Source organism: Dicentrarchus labrax, unplaced genomic scaffold, assembly GCF_905237075.1.
Source record: "Dicentrarchus labrax unplaced genomic scaffold, dlabrax2021, whole genome shotgun sequence".
Taxonomy (NCBI): domain Eukaryota; kingdom Metazoa; phylum Chordata; class Actinopteri; family Moronidae; genus Dicentrarchus; species Dicentrarchus labrax.
In genome coordinates this window covers 28,492,090-28,504,653 of record NW_026136711.1, presented here as the reverse complement: position 1 = coordinate 28,504,653, position 12,564 = coordinate 28,492,090, and the positions used below count along the sequence as shown (strand labels likewise).

General features: G+C 38.8%; 1 long non-coding RNA gene across 1 annotated transcript; it reads right to left on the bottom strand.

The window, feature by feature from the left end:
* Positions 1-5,416: 5,416 nt before the first annotated feature.
* On the bottom strand, positions 5,417-10,978 carry LOC127371096 (uncharacterized). Its single transcript, XR_007886356.1, has 2 exons — positions 10,774-10,978; positions 5,417-5,723 (listed from the first exon to the last, which is right to left on the bottom strand). It is a non-coding gene; the product is annotated as an uncharacterized LOC127371096 (long non-coding RNA).
* Between the last annotated feature and the right edge of the window lie 1,586 nt (positions 10,979-12,564).

Below are 12,564 nucleotides of genomic sequence, written 5' to 3'. Positions count from 1 at the left end.
TGACATATAGTGTCTAATGTGTAAATATTTAACTTTTTTTAAAATCAAGAAGGCGTCCTGACCCCCTGTGAAGCTTTGCGGACCCCTAGTTGAGAACCGCTGCCCTGAAGCACAGCGAGTCTTCCTGGGTATTTTAAAAACATTACAGTCGAAACAAATCAACACATTAAAAAACATACATTAAACATTACAATCCACACACATGACAAACATAAGACTTGTTAGTTGTGTCTATTTCATTAAAACATACATTAAACCTTACATTTTTAATTTATTTTTAATGACTGTTTGTTTAATCTATAATGGAGAGAAGATGACTGCTCATTTAGCTCCAGTTACTTCATTACTGACGCTTCAGTCACGTTTGGTCTTTTTCAAGGCAAGTTTGTGTTTATTGTCTTTTATTGATGAAATTAACTTTTAATTGTTTGCCACATACACGTATGTGTCTATAGTATTTGATTGTTTAGCTTGGGCCCCTAAATATAAATTTTTTGTAATTGCTAAATGAATACAGGTCCACGCGTCTTTATAGCCTTAACTTTTAGATAGTCCACTTTATGGTTGGTTATTGTGATATCTGAACATTTTTTAGACACACTAATACCATAAGGTGTAGTCTGTATTGCATGTCTCTTGGTGTCAAAAACAGATATGGGATAGAAATGTTAATGTATTCTCTTCTTCTTTTCTAATGTTCAATGATTATTGTACAATAGCCTCATACACCCAGATATTAAAGGAATGATACAGTATAAATAGAATGGAAATATCATCTCATGGTATATATCATATCACTCAACAAGTGAACACAACAAGTTTTTCTTTTGAGTGAATGTTAAAAACGTGTCAATAAGGTGTCTTCTATGTAATCAGAAGTAGGATTGCACAGTCTGTTATTTATCTTTGGCTCAATAATGTAATCAGGTGTAATGCATGGAGTTTATGTCTGGGCTGCAAGGGCTGTTGCAAAGTTGTTCTTCAGATCCCTTTTGACTGTCACACTTCAATTTCAAAGATGTATTTGGTATAATGGATTGATGAAATTATATCGTGTACTAATTACTACTACAGTTGTTATTGAAAGCACCATCTGTCTGTTTGCCTTCATTTATCAGCCTTCTAACAATGAGTTATTGAACACATCCACATGTGCGATCTAATGATCTTTCGCCGTGATGCTGACACGATGACTGCCCTCCATTCAACCCTGTCGCTGTGATCTGGGATGTTTGTTACCAAAGGCTTGAAAAAACAAATTTTTAAAATGAAAATTGCGCACTACCTTTTGTTTGGGATTGAGGGGAGGTGTCCGGTCCAAGTGAATGTAAAAAAAGTTAAGAAAATAATTATGAGCACTCAAAGGGAAATGCATGTGTTTGCACAGCATGAAAGCTCAGAGAAGAGGAAGGGTGACAGGTAGAATTTGTCAAAATGTGTTCCTTCTTCTCCCTTTGAAACCTTGGGAAAACAATAACAGGGAAACGCTGAGGAAAAGGTCAAGTGTGAGCCGCGTACGGACTGAATTGGTTCAAATTACTGCAAAATCAAGTCATACATTTGCAGTAATAGTAAACAAGACTTTTCCCCTCCCTTTAAGGTGCTAAAATGCAAATATATATTATTAAACATGCAGAGCAGATTGATGTGCTGAAGCTGAAATGATGGAGACAAAAAAAATGCACACTCCTCATCCTCTTCCTATCCAGGGACACAACATCCAATACAAAGTAGAGATGAGGTGACATCATCACTTTGCAGATGATGCAGATGCCTTTTGTTACAGGTGGTGGGGTGGTATCCGGTTGAAGTGTATTGAAATGGAAAGAAAATAATCATAATGGTAGAGGAGGAAGAACGCCTGCATTCATACAGCAGCAGCAGCGAGACGACATCGTCGGAAAAAAATGACACATTATGGGACTGTTTGTTTATGTTTGGTTTTAACATGCAAATCCTTTGAAAGCCCAAATGAAAACAATAACAGACATTTTACGGGAACAAAGACTTGGGCAAATGTTCTGAAGGATGGTATTGTACACTAAATCAAACGCTCAGGATGCCAGTCACAAGGAGTCCAAGTTTTGTCCTGTATGGACAAAGCACTTTGTGTGCAAAGTGAATAAATCTCCATAAGCCGTCATGTTAAAATTCGTTCAGCCCGCCTCAGCTCCTCCCACACTCCACATCTTTTCCCATTTCGGAATTAGCTGGGAGCCAGCGGAGTCGGGACTGTCAAGATGGCAATGGCCGACCACACTGAGCTTCACAACAGCTCTTCAAACGCCTGTGTGACGTTACAGAGACTATGTCCACATTTTATACAGTCTATGAGTGAGGTGAGACTGACCCAAAACAGTAAAGTTGTGGGCTATAAAATAAATAAAATGGGTGATAATTATCTTCAAGTTTGCAATTACACTTTGTCATTACCCCTAATGCCCGGAAGCTCTGCTCACTGCAGGCTGGTACTTGTTGACCTCCCGTGCACCTGACAGCACCTCTACTGAAACCATGGCCTAATTTTCACTTGAGTCAACTGGCAGCTCAAATTCTCCTTTTCACAATGAGAGCCCAGGAATCAGTCTGTGCCCTCATGCACGTAGGCTCCCCTGCAATGTTATTCTCACGAGCCAGTGTCCATCACCAGCTTTTGTGTCGCTAATACTCTTCTCAGAACAAGCCTGCAGTGGTTTCTCACAGTTTTCTTTCAGTCACTTTTCAATGAATCCTCTGTATCTATTTGCTGTAAAAAAAAAAAAAAAAAGGTGAGCTACACCCAATTAAATCTGAGGTATTATGATACAGGTTGGTTTTCTTTGGGGTGTGTGCTTGAATGTTTTTTCTTGTGCCTTAAACATGATTGGCAACTCTTCCTTGAGGTGCCGCAAGTGACTCTCCCATAGAGCAAACCAATGACACGTCATCATTAATTGCTTTGTTGTGCTTGCCAACTTTTTTATTTATGAAAAAACAGTCCTTTTGTTCGTTTACACTTTTTTCATTTAACCTCGGTGAAAAAACTTGGCTGAGAGAAAAAAATGTGCACAGATCACCTGAGGACAGTTAAATTTCCTCCTCTGTCTATACTTGTCAGTATCAATGGATGTGGTTGGTTTAAACTACAAAGGGTTGGATGAGTTATGATATTAAGTACTGATGGAATAATACAGGCATGCAGGGCTTTCATAAAAAAATCATTACAATGTGCCAAGTATATAACATTTTAGGAATGCAGGATAATTATAGGGGCAGATAAATTATGTATGTAAAATTACCGGTTATGTTATTGGCATTAGAAATGAGAAGCAAACCCATGTTGTGCAACCATAGAACATTAATTAATTAAAAAGAAATAGTCTGACATTATGGGGAATATGCGTATTCCTTTACTTGCAGATAGTTATTTCTATACAGTTTATATGAAGCTAAAGCAAGGTAGCCAGCCTGTTTAGCTTAGCATGCTGGAAACTGCCAGCCTGGCTCTTTCTTAAAGTAACAAAATCCACCTAACAGAACCTCTATTGAAGTTATTTGTTACGTCTTGTTTTTTTATAGTCTGTACAAAAACCAGATCGTAAAAATGACATGTTCTTAGTGCTAATTGTTTTCTAGGCCAGGGGCAGAAGTAGTTCACAGTAAAACTACACCCATAAAACCACATATTGTTGTTTTTAAACTTTAAACAAACAAGATATAACATGGTAACCAGTGAGCTTAATTAGTGCTGTTACATTTTAACAGACCCAGGCTAGCTCTTTGTGCTAAGCTAATCTACAGCAGCTGGCTGAAGCCTCGTATTTAACATACACCGAACATGACATCTTAAACAAAAAGAAAGCACATAAACAAATTTCTTGAAATCTCAAACTATTCATTTTAAGATTGCAGTGACTAATGCATATTTGGAATATTACTATCTGTCTATCTATCATCAGCGACAAATGGACAGATTGTGGTTTATTCCTGATTCTCTTGATTTTGTACTTTTATCTTTGTATAATAATGGACCTTACTTCCCTATTTGACCACAAACCAGTTATTGAAAATGTACAAAGATAAGGAATTAAGTCTATGAGAGGAAATGCGACAACAGGATGTTTGTTACAGCATCCACCTGTTTGACACACTTTGCATCTTTGCTGGAGCTTTTCCGTAAACCGAACATGCAGACGTAATACGGACACTCCCAAGAGCCTGGGCTTGGGACTATCAAAAAAGCAGATTTGTTTCCTGTTCTGTACAACCTGGGTTGTGGTCACTGCACAACACAAGCATCAAAGGCCTTCTTTTATCATGGGGTCATAACAGTACATCACTGGTGGCTGTTGTTCCTGATGCTGCTGTTCACAGAACATGTGAGGTTAAAACCCAAGATGTCAGATTTGCCCTTAGTGGCCTGAGTTATTTAAATCAGCAATAAATATATGGATTACAGGATAAAGTTGTGAAGCTTGATGGGTCTAAAAAAATGTTTTAATAAAATTGTCACATGCAGGTGTAACCCAGTAGATAAATAGATACTATAAGTTTCGTTTTATTTTCATTCTTACTTTCTGTTTGCTAAAAAATGTGTCAGTCAAAGTAAGGTTGCTTAGCCTTGATTATTATTGGCTGTATTAGTCAATACAAGACATCTGATTGGAGAGGGGAATTAAGTCCCACCCCTCCAGGTTGACGTTAGTTATAAACTAGTTAAGCTGAAACAGAAAAGAATGTGGATCAATTAAATTAAGGCAACCTTGAGACGACACGTAGGAGAAATGGAAGAGGTGATTCTATGATCTGTCAAACCAAAGACATTTCTGTGTGGATTTGAACTGTGTTGAGTATTATATTTCTCAGGTGTTTTATGTTAATTTGTACCCTAAAACACTGTGAAACTATTTGTGTTCCAGAGTCCTGGTTTAGAAAGGATCTTTTGTTATTTTTTCGTTATACAACTTTCAATACATTCACATTTGAAGTTAAAGTACCCTGTGGCTCCAGTTGCTTATTGTGTCTGTCATTCTCTTTCAACTCCTCCTACAAACCTAGACACTGGTCCTAAATGTATTTGAGTATTCTGATAACTACACGTGGGTTACACAGGCATCATTTTGTCAGATATTTTTGGGGACTTCATTCAAGAATATAACAATGTTTTTTGCCATCAAAGGAGATTAGAAAGAATTTAACAATACATTTTCAAATATTAAAATAAATAATATATCTACATATCCAGACATAAATGTTACTATTAATACACATTGTTGCTTTATAGACAGAAATATGTGTATAATATGCAAATATCTTGATAAAAGGTGCACCAGAACAAGAGCTGTACACAACACTGACATTTAACTTTTAGAAGTTAGCAAACAGTTGCCTGTTTACTTATTGGGCAGTTCACTAACAAAGACCACGCCAATAGCTGTATGGATTAAGACAAGTTTATTACACGTTTATGAATGAATGTGGAATGCTGTGGGAGGAAAAATGGTTAACGGGTAGAAGGGATGAAGGGATGAAGGGGTAAGGGTCGAGGGATGAGGGGAAGGGGTCGAGGGATGAGGGATGAGGGGGTATGGGAAGGACGAGTGAGGGTTGATAGAAAGGGAGGAAAGACTGGTTAGGTGGATTGATGGGAGAAGTTCGGTGAACTGGTCGGATGGAACGGAGAGGGTGCTGAGACGCTGAGTGGGGGAGCCGTCTCTTTGACTCTTCAAGAGCCCCCGTGGTTCCTGTATTTTTATAAGAGAGGGAGATAAATTAAAAAACAAGAGGGTACGGGGGGGGAGGGATGTAGAATACGAGTCAAGGAGGGAATGAACGGAAAAGGTGTGCTTAAGTATGTTTTGAGCGGAAATGAGGAGAGTTCGGGGCGTGGTCTTTGTTCCCGAACTTAGTTATGAAACTCCATACATGGAGCAACACTGGCCCTCATTTGGAGTCATATGTCTACCTGATAAATGAAGTCCAAAATGTACTCTCCCTTTAGCTATCTTTTGGCCCCGATGGAAATATCTGACTTTTTAGTTGCTAAATGCTCCACTGTGTTCACCAGCTATAGTTGCTAACAGTTATCCAGCAGCGTCCAGTCGGTTTTTTAGAGCTTTTCCCCTGAAAACACCTTCGTGCTGCATTTGAAAATGACACTGAAGAGAGCAGTGAGAGTGGTTAAGCGGTTCACTTAACCAAAACAATTAACTGAGAGCCGCAGAAACTGTCCGTGTAGCTGAAGGAAACTGTATTGCCAATTCTCTTTGGGTTCATCACAAAGAGCGAGCCCCTTCACGTACAAGTTGTCATTTGATCCATTGTCACAAAAAAATATTGATTATAGCAGCTTTAAATCATGCCACAACATATCATATGGGGTTTACTATGATTTGCTTTAAAGCCTTTGTCACAGATGTAGGGCTTCCAGTATGGCTGTATGGAAGCCTTGTAACGAAGCAGTGACCTTCCTGTGGACCTTGATTTCTGTCACTAGTGAAGAGTTACGGACTTGGCCCCTTGATTAAAGGTTTTCCCTTGGCTCATCACTAACATGACTGGTAGGCCAAGGCTGTGGTCTGAACTGTCATTCGGATTGTAATTGGACAGGATCTCATGGCAGTCCTTCCACTGCTGGCTGTTAAAATAGTGAGAGATGTCCACGCTCTGAATGGGGTTGTACAGGGTGATCATTTCTCTCTGGGGCATAGCTTACAAAACTATGGAAACAGCAAATCCAAAGAAATGCACTCTGGGACAAAGGGAATAAACCAAAGAGGACCTCTTTCAGCCATGCTAACTGCATGGCTCTGTGGATGGCAATGTGAGTTGGCTAGGTCACTGTGAAACTGGACCTGCTACAGGACAATGCCAACAAGTCTAAAATTGGGACATCTGTTTGGTTAATCTCTGTTGTATCAGTAGGAATCGATAGCCTTGACTGTATGTTTAAATATTCAATATGTCACTGTTAAAGAGATAAACCTATCCACTGTGTTGTCACATACCTCTTAGGCAACACAATAGTCTATATCTACAGTCAACCGAGTTTAGGGCTTTCTACTGGATTAACCTTTACAAAGTGCATTCCACTACAGCCTCTGTAGGGGAGTTAACATTCCCACACTGTCAAGGCAACCACGCTGATATTATGCAGGTACAAAATTACCATATTAAACATCATAGTTTAGAATATTAGCATGCATACATTTGCTAATTAACATTAAACACTGAGGCTGATAGGAATGTCATGAGTATTGCAGATATTTAGTCGTAAACCAAAGTATTGGAAGATTTGACTTGGGGGGGGCATTTCATTTCTTTATTACCTGGCCATCAGCAGAGAAATGGGATGCTCTCAGAGCCTAGGGGCTAAGGCACCAACCATTAACTGCAACATCCCTGGTTTAACTACAGCCTCGACCACTCTGGTTGCATGTTGTTCTCCATCTCTCTCCCCTTATTTCTAGTCATTTCGGTAACATAGCTACACTTTATATTAATAGCACAATCTGAAAAAACAAAGACAAGTAAAACACAGGGCCAGATCATTGTACTGTGAGGCCCCTGGGCAAATGTGTTTTGGAGGCCCCTCCAACCGTGAAAATCTACTGTTGCAACCCTGGTATGCACCAAGGGGCCCAGGTGTTACGCTCATTGTATGCACCGAGTGGCTTAGGGTCCCTAGTGGTTAACTCACACTGGAAGGACTTCGTGTCCCCCTGGCAGTACATAACCCAGGCCTAAAAAGGGCAGATAGTGATGGGGAAACACATGCAGCAAAAGTCCCTGGTGAACAGCGATGTTGCGGTTCATAGTAAGGTCAGGCTCATGGTGGTGCAAGAAGAAAAGTCAGTGGATCACCAAAGTCAGTAGGCTTCATCCTTTAGGGACCATGACTGTCTGGGCAAAATTTAAATCCATCCAATAGTGGCTGAGATATTTCAGTCTGGATCAAAGTGGTGAACCAACTGACATTGCCATCCCTTGAGCCATGTCGCTAGCATGGCTCAAAAAGGTAATAATGAATTAACAGCTAGGGGCAAGATGAAAGAGAAACCCTGAACCCTGATATTAAAGGCTGTGTGAGTGACATTTCTACACAGGGAATGTTTTACAGGTGTTTTAAAATCCAGATTGAGGCCAGCTCCTGTTTTAGGTGCTGCTTTTTCTATGACAGCATGTTGGCATCCTCCACTGACACAGTAACTAACCAACCAATATGTAATGTCATCATAGGCAAAAACCAAAGAAAAGCCTCTTTAAAATTTAGTAACAATCGCCTCAGCAACGATTAAGTCTGAGCATTTAAAAGTGAAATGTTACTGTGCTATTCTTGTATCTTTTTAGTTTGTTCTTTTCCCTTTCTCTTTATATTCTATGTGAAGCACTTGGCAAAAATTAGTCGGCGAGCCGAAGTGTGTCTAATTACATTTGACAGGTTGCTGTGCTGATGATCACTGATAACCTTTTACCCACTGACCTCTGCCCCTGGCCTCAGCTGACAATGTTTATATGCTTTCACAGCTTTTACAATACAAATAATAAGAAAAGAGTTCTCCAAAAAAAGCTCTCTTTGATTTAATCCCATACTCTTCCCAGAAGCGCCACAATTGAACCTCTGTTGTGACCTTCTAAAGCTTTGGTGAGCAAATCTGAATCCCGCTCAACTGCTTATAACTGTGGCCCTGTTCCAAGAAGCCTTACCCAGCCATCTCAAAGCTCACAGTTAAAATTAATTTTACTTTTCTAAACTGACAACTCTTTAAACACAGAGTGCCAACAATGTTATTCCGCTTGTGGAAGCCGAGCTTGTTCAGAGAAGAAGGGAGGGTCTGCTTTGCTTGTTTGTGTTCATATTGTATTGTTCAACTAGGATTAACGCTAAATATGTTACGTAACTTAAGTGGAATTCAGACCCTCAAGAAAAACAATGTAAACCTATGTTCACTGAACTTGTGTTAGCAGCCTCAACGTTCACATTCAGCTTCTAACATTTTCATCATGTTAGTTTGTGTGAAAATGAATTGTTGAATTGTTTGTTGTTATAAAAATTCCAAGAGATTCCTTTCATACATAAACAACTGCTTTAGTTTTCACTCCAGTGCTGTCTTCATTAATCACATCTATAATTGAAATAATGGTCTCCTTTAGAAGGGACTAGTTAGAGCATAAACATAAACATCAACTACAAAGAAATTCTTGGATTTTTATGAATTGTGCCAAAGCCATGGTTTATGACATAAGATGGATAAAGCTGTACTTGGCAGAGTTACTGCTCTCTCCTTTTGTTGAAAACAAACGCCAAGTCTCCGCTCTGCAGTCACTGCATCGTCAGGTGATTGGCAAGTAGTAACAGAGACATTTTTAACACAAGGAGCGTTCAAATTCACATTACAGGTTAATAATGTTTTTTGACCTGTTAAAACATAATCAATTATCCTTTAAAGGAATAATGTTGAGTGCGAGCGGGTCAGTGAGGTTATTTGGCTGTATCCGGTTCAAATGACTCAAATTCAGTTGTTTCAACCCCCACAGCACACAGCAGCTACCAAGGAAAGTTCTTCTATTTGAGGAAGTGCTGCCCAGGGGGGGGGAACCACAGTGATACTGTTCATTATTTTATGTCCTCAGTTCACAAATACTGGGATGGTTTTGTGAAATAGTTTGGTGCAAATAAAACACTATTTATATTATTTATCAGATTTTTTTTTTTTTACAATCACACTTTTTCTTTGAGATTCTTTGTCTGGTATTTTACAGGAAAAAATATAACCACATAAATTACATAAAACATTATATACAGTTATAAACAGTATAATTGCAAACACATTGAATCAGATCGTCAGTGACTGTTATTGATATGATTTGTTTGTGATATGATTTGCAGATACAGATATGCAGACGCTCAACACGGCGAGACAACGGTGTTGCTTGCGGTGTGTTTTCTATGTTTTAGTCACACTGCAGGCAAATATTTTACAACGCAGATTTATTTCAGCACAACATGAAACCTGGCTTGTAACCTGATTGTAAGCCAGGTTACCTGTCTGAACAGATGTGGGGGGAATTTCGTCTTTCCTTTTCATTATCACATGACCTGCACATGGTTTTGAAGGCTAAAGGATGAACTAATTTGAAAAAGGTTGAATGTTTCAATCACACGACCATTTATAGGATCTAAATTTTGGACTGAAATTGGTTAATTTCAAAGGAATTGCTGTGATCGGGGATTCCATTATGGAAGAAAAGCCAATTCATGCAGAGTGAACTTTGATACATAAAGGTTTGCCGTTGACCAACTGAAAACTGTCCTGAGAGTGCCGAGGGAATGGAGATAACCAGAAGGTCCAAGATGAAGGAAGCCATCATGTTAGCTGTTTGCCACCAACCCTAAACCTGCTCTACTGTTGGCTGCTGATTTTGTCTCAAATAAAAGAAACCACACCTAAGTAGTCACTGCATAACTCACTACATATAGTCATCAGGACTTCATGCAACTTTCCAGTGTGGCCCTTGGTCAATGCTGATGTGTGACATGTTCATGAAGCCACTGATCAGCATGTTTCTGAAAAATCCAACCTGGAAAACACTTAGTTAAATGCAACGTGAAGCAGAAGACTACAATCTTGTAGAATACAGGACGAAATCACAGTATTCTAAAGGATCCAAGTATTTGACGAGAAAAGCTGAAGGATCTGTTTGAGGATCCATTGTTTGAAATGTTCCTGCATATCAGTTGCTGAAATCCAGCTTATAGTTAAAAGTGCAGAGGGAACTGATGAACATACTCACGTGGGAACACATGGGCATTGTTCCTGTATTTGTTTACTCCGAGTCCGCTAAGTTCTTATTTCACTAACACAAAGAAGATCTTTGTCCTCATGCATTCGTTAAGGTTTTTGAATAACTGTGTATGAGATCTCTCTCCACTGCCCCGTGCTGGTTAATGGTCCATATTAGAAACAATGAAGGAAGGATTCTACGCTGACACCTGTAAGGTAAAGAGACCAGGAAGTAGTATACTGTAGTTGTAAAGTCTTATTGCTTCAGTTCAAGAAACCTGTTTTAAAGTCAGTCACTAGTTACCAAGGTGGAACAGGAGATGCACAGATATACACACAATAGAAATGTTTACAGACATAATCTGTATCTGTGTTGGTATTTTTAAGACAGAAGAAATATTTCTATAAAACCAGAGGTTGTTGTTTATTTTCTCTTACTGTTGGGATGCTGAAACATTAAAGTCATTGTTATCCAATCACCTGTTACAGTTAAGAGGCATAACAACTACAGTGTAACAGGCACTGAACAACATTTTCTAGGAAAGGAGCTGACAAATTTACATTTTACCTTGATATTTATTTATTTTTGTAGAGGAAAGAGGGTTCCAGTACAAACAGGCTCCCCAAAGGGCATCAAAGGCCATCACCATTTTCCTAAAATGGGGGTTCTTCATTTCTTATGCATATATGCATATAAGCACTACTCTAGAGCTACCTGAGTCTTATGTATTTTCATCTGTTTGTCATTCCTGTCAGTTACAGTAAGTCCTCAGACAGATGGTTAACCTTTCATTGCACATACTGGAACGTTATGAAAGACTCTGTTATAAAAGGCTTTCAAACAACAACAGCAGGAAAGTAAAAGTTTCCTAACTCCATGGCAGTTTATGGCCATCGGCACATCGATGTATTCCCAAAGGTAAACATTTCATTTTAGGAGACAGGGCAGTGAACGTGGCAGTGATCCAGGGATTAATGCCACGTATTTGTTTATTTGGCAACTTCAAACAATACTGCACTGAAGCAAGAAAAACATATCTGGAAATACTGCAAAAGTTAAATTAAATTTATTTCTTCATCATTTGAGATGTATTACTTTTTAAATTTAGATATGAATCATCACAACAGTAGTAATACCTAAATGAAAGGTGTCAATCAATCATTTTAATAGAAGAACAAAATGTTTTGTGAAACAGGTTTTATGAGATACAAATTAGGTGACACATGAGGTGTGGTAAACATTCACGTTCAGAAGAGATAAATAAACCAACACTTCACCAAGGCAACGGAGAACAGAGTGGTGCAGTATGCCAAAGTGTGTGGTGACCTTTTAGAGAGCTGGCATGTCACTAAGGCTTTCTCAACCTCATTCATTTCCCTTCACCCATTGCCTGATAGGTTGTGAAACCGAAAGATAAAGCACAGTCGCTAACAAAAGATTATGTGTGGCAAAAAGTAAAAAAATAAAACCACATCATTGTGTGGCCTTAAACTAGGCCACTGGTCTTTTTCAATCATATCATTTCCATATTTTACCTGTTATCCTTATTCAGGATTTCTTTTCACTGGTGCTTCATCTTTTAATTCCTTCACCCTGTCATGTTTTCAGTCAGTCTAACGATGGAAATGTGATGGATCCTCCCTTTTAGAAAGTCACTGGTAGAACAAGTGCTTATTGTTTGGTCAACTCATTCCAACTAATCAGAAAGATTATGATATTAGATCAAAGTGCTGGTTAAATGCAAAGCAATTAATCACTTGAAGTACACAAAATATTCCAGTCTGTGAATAGCAGCACTTA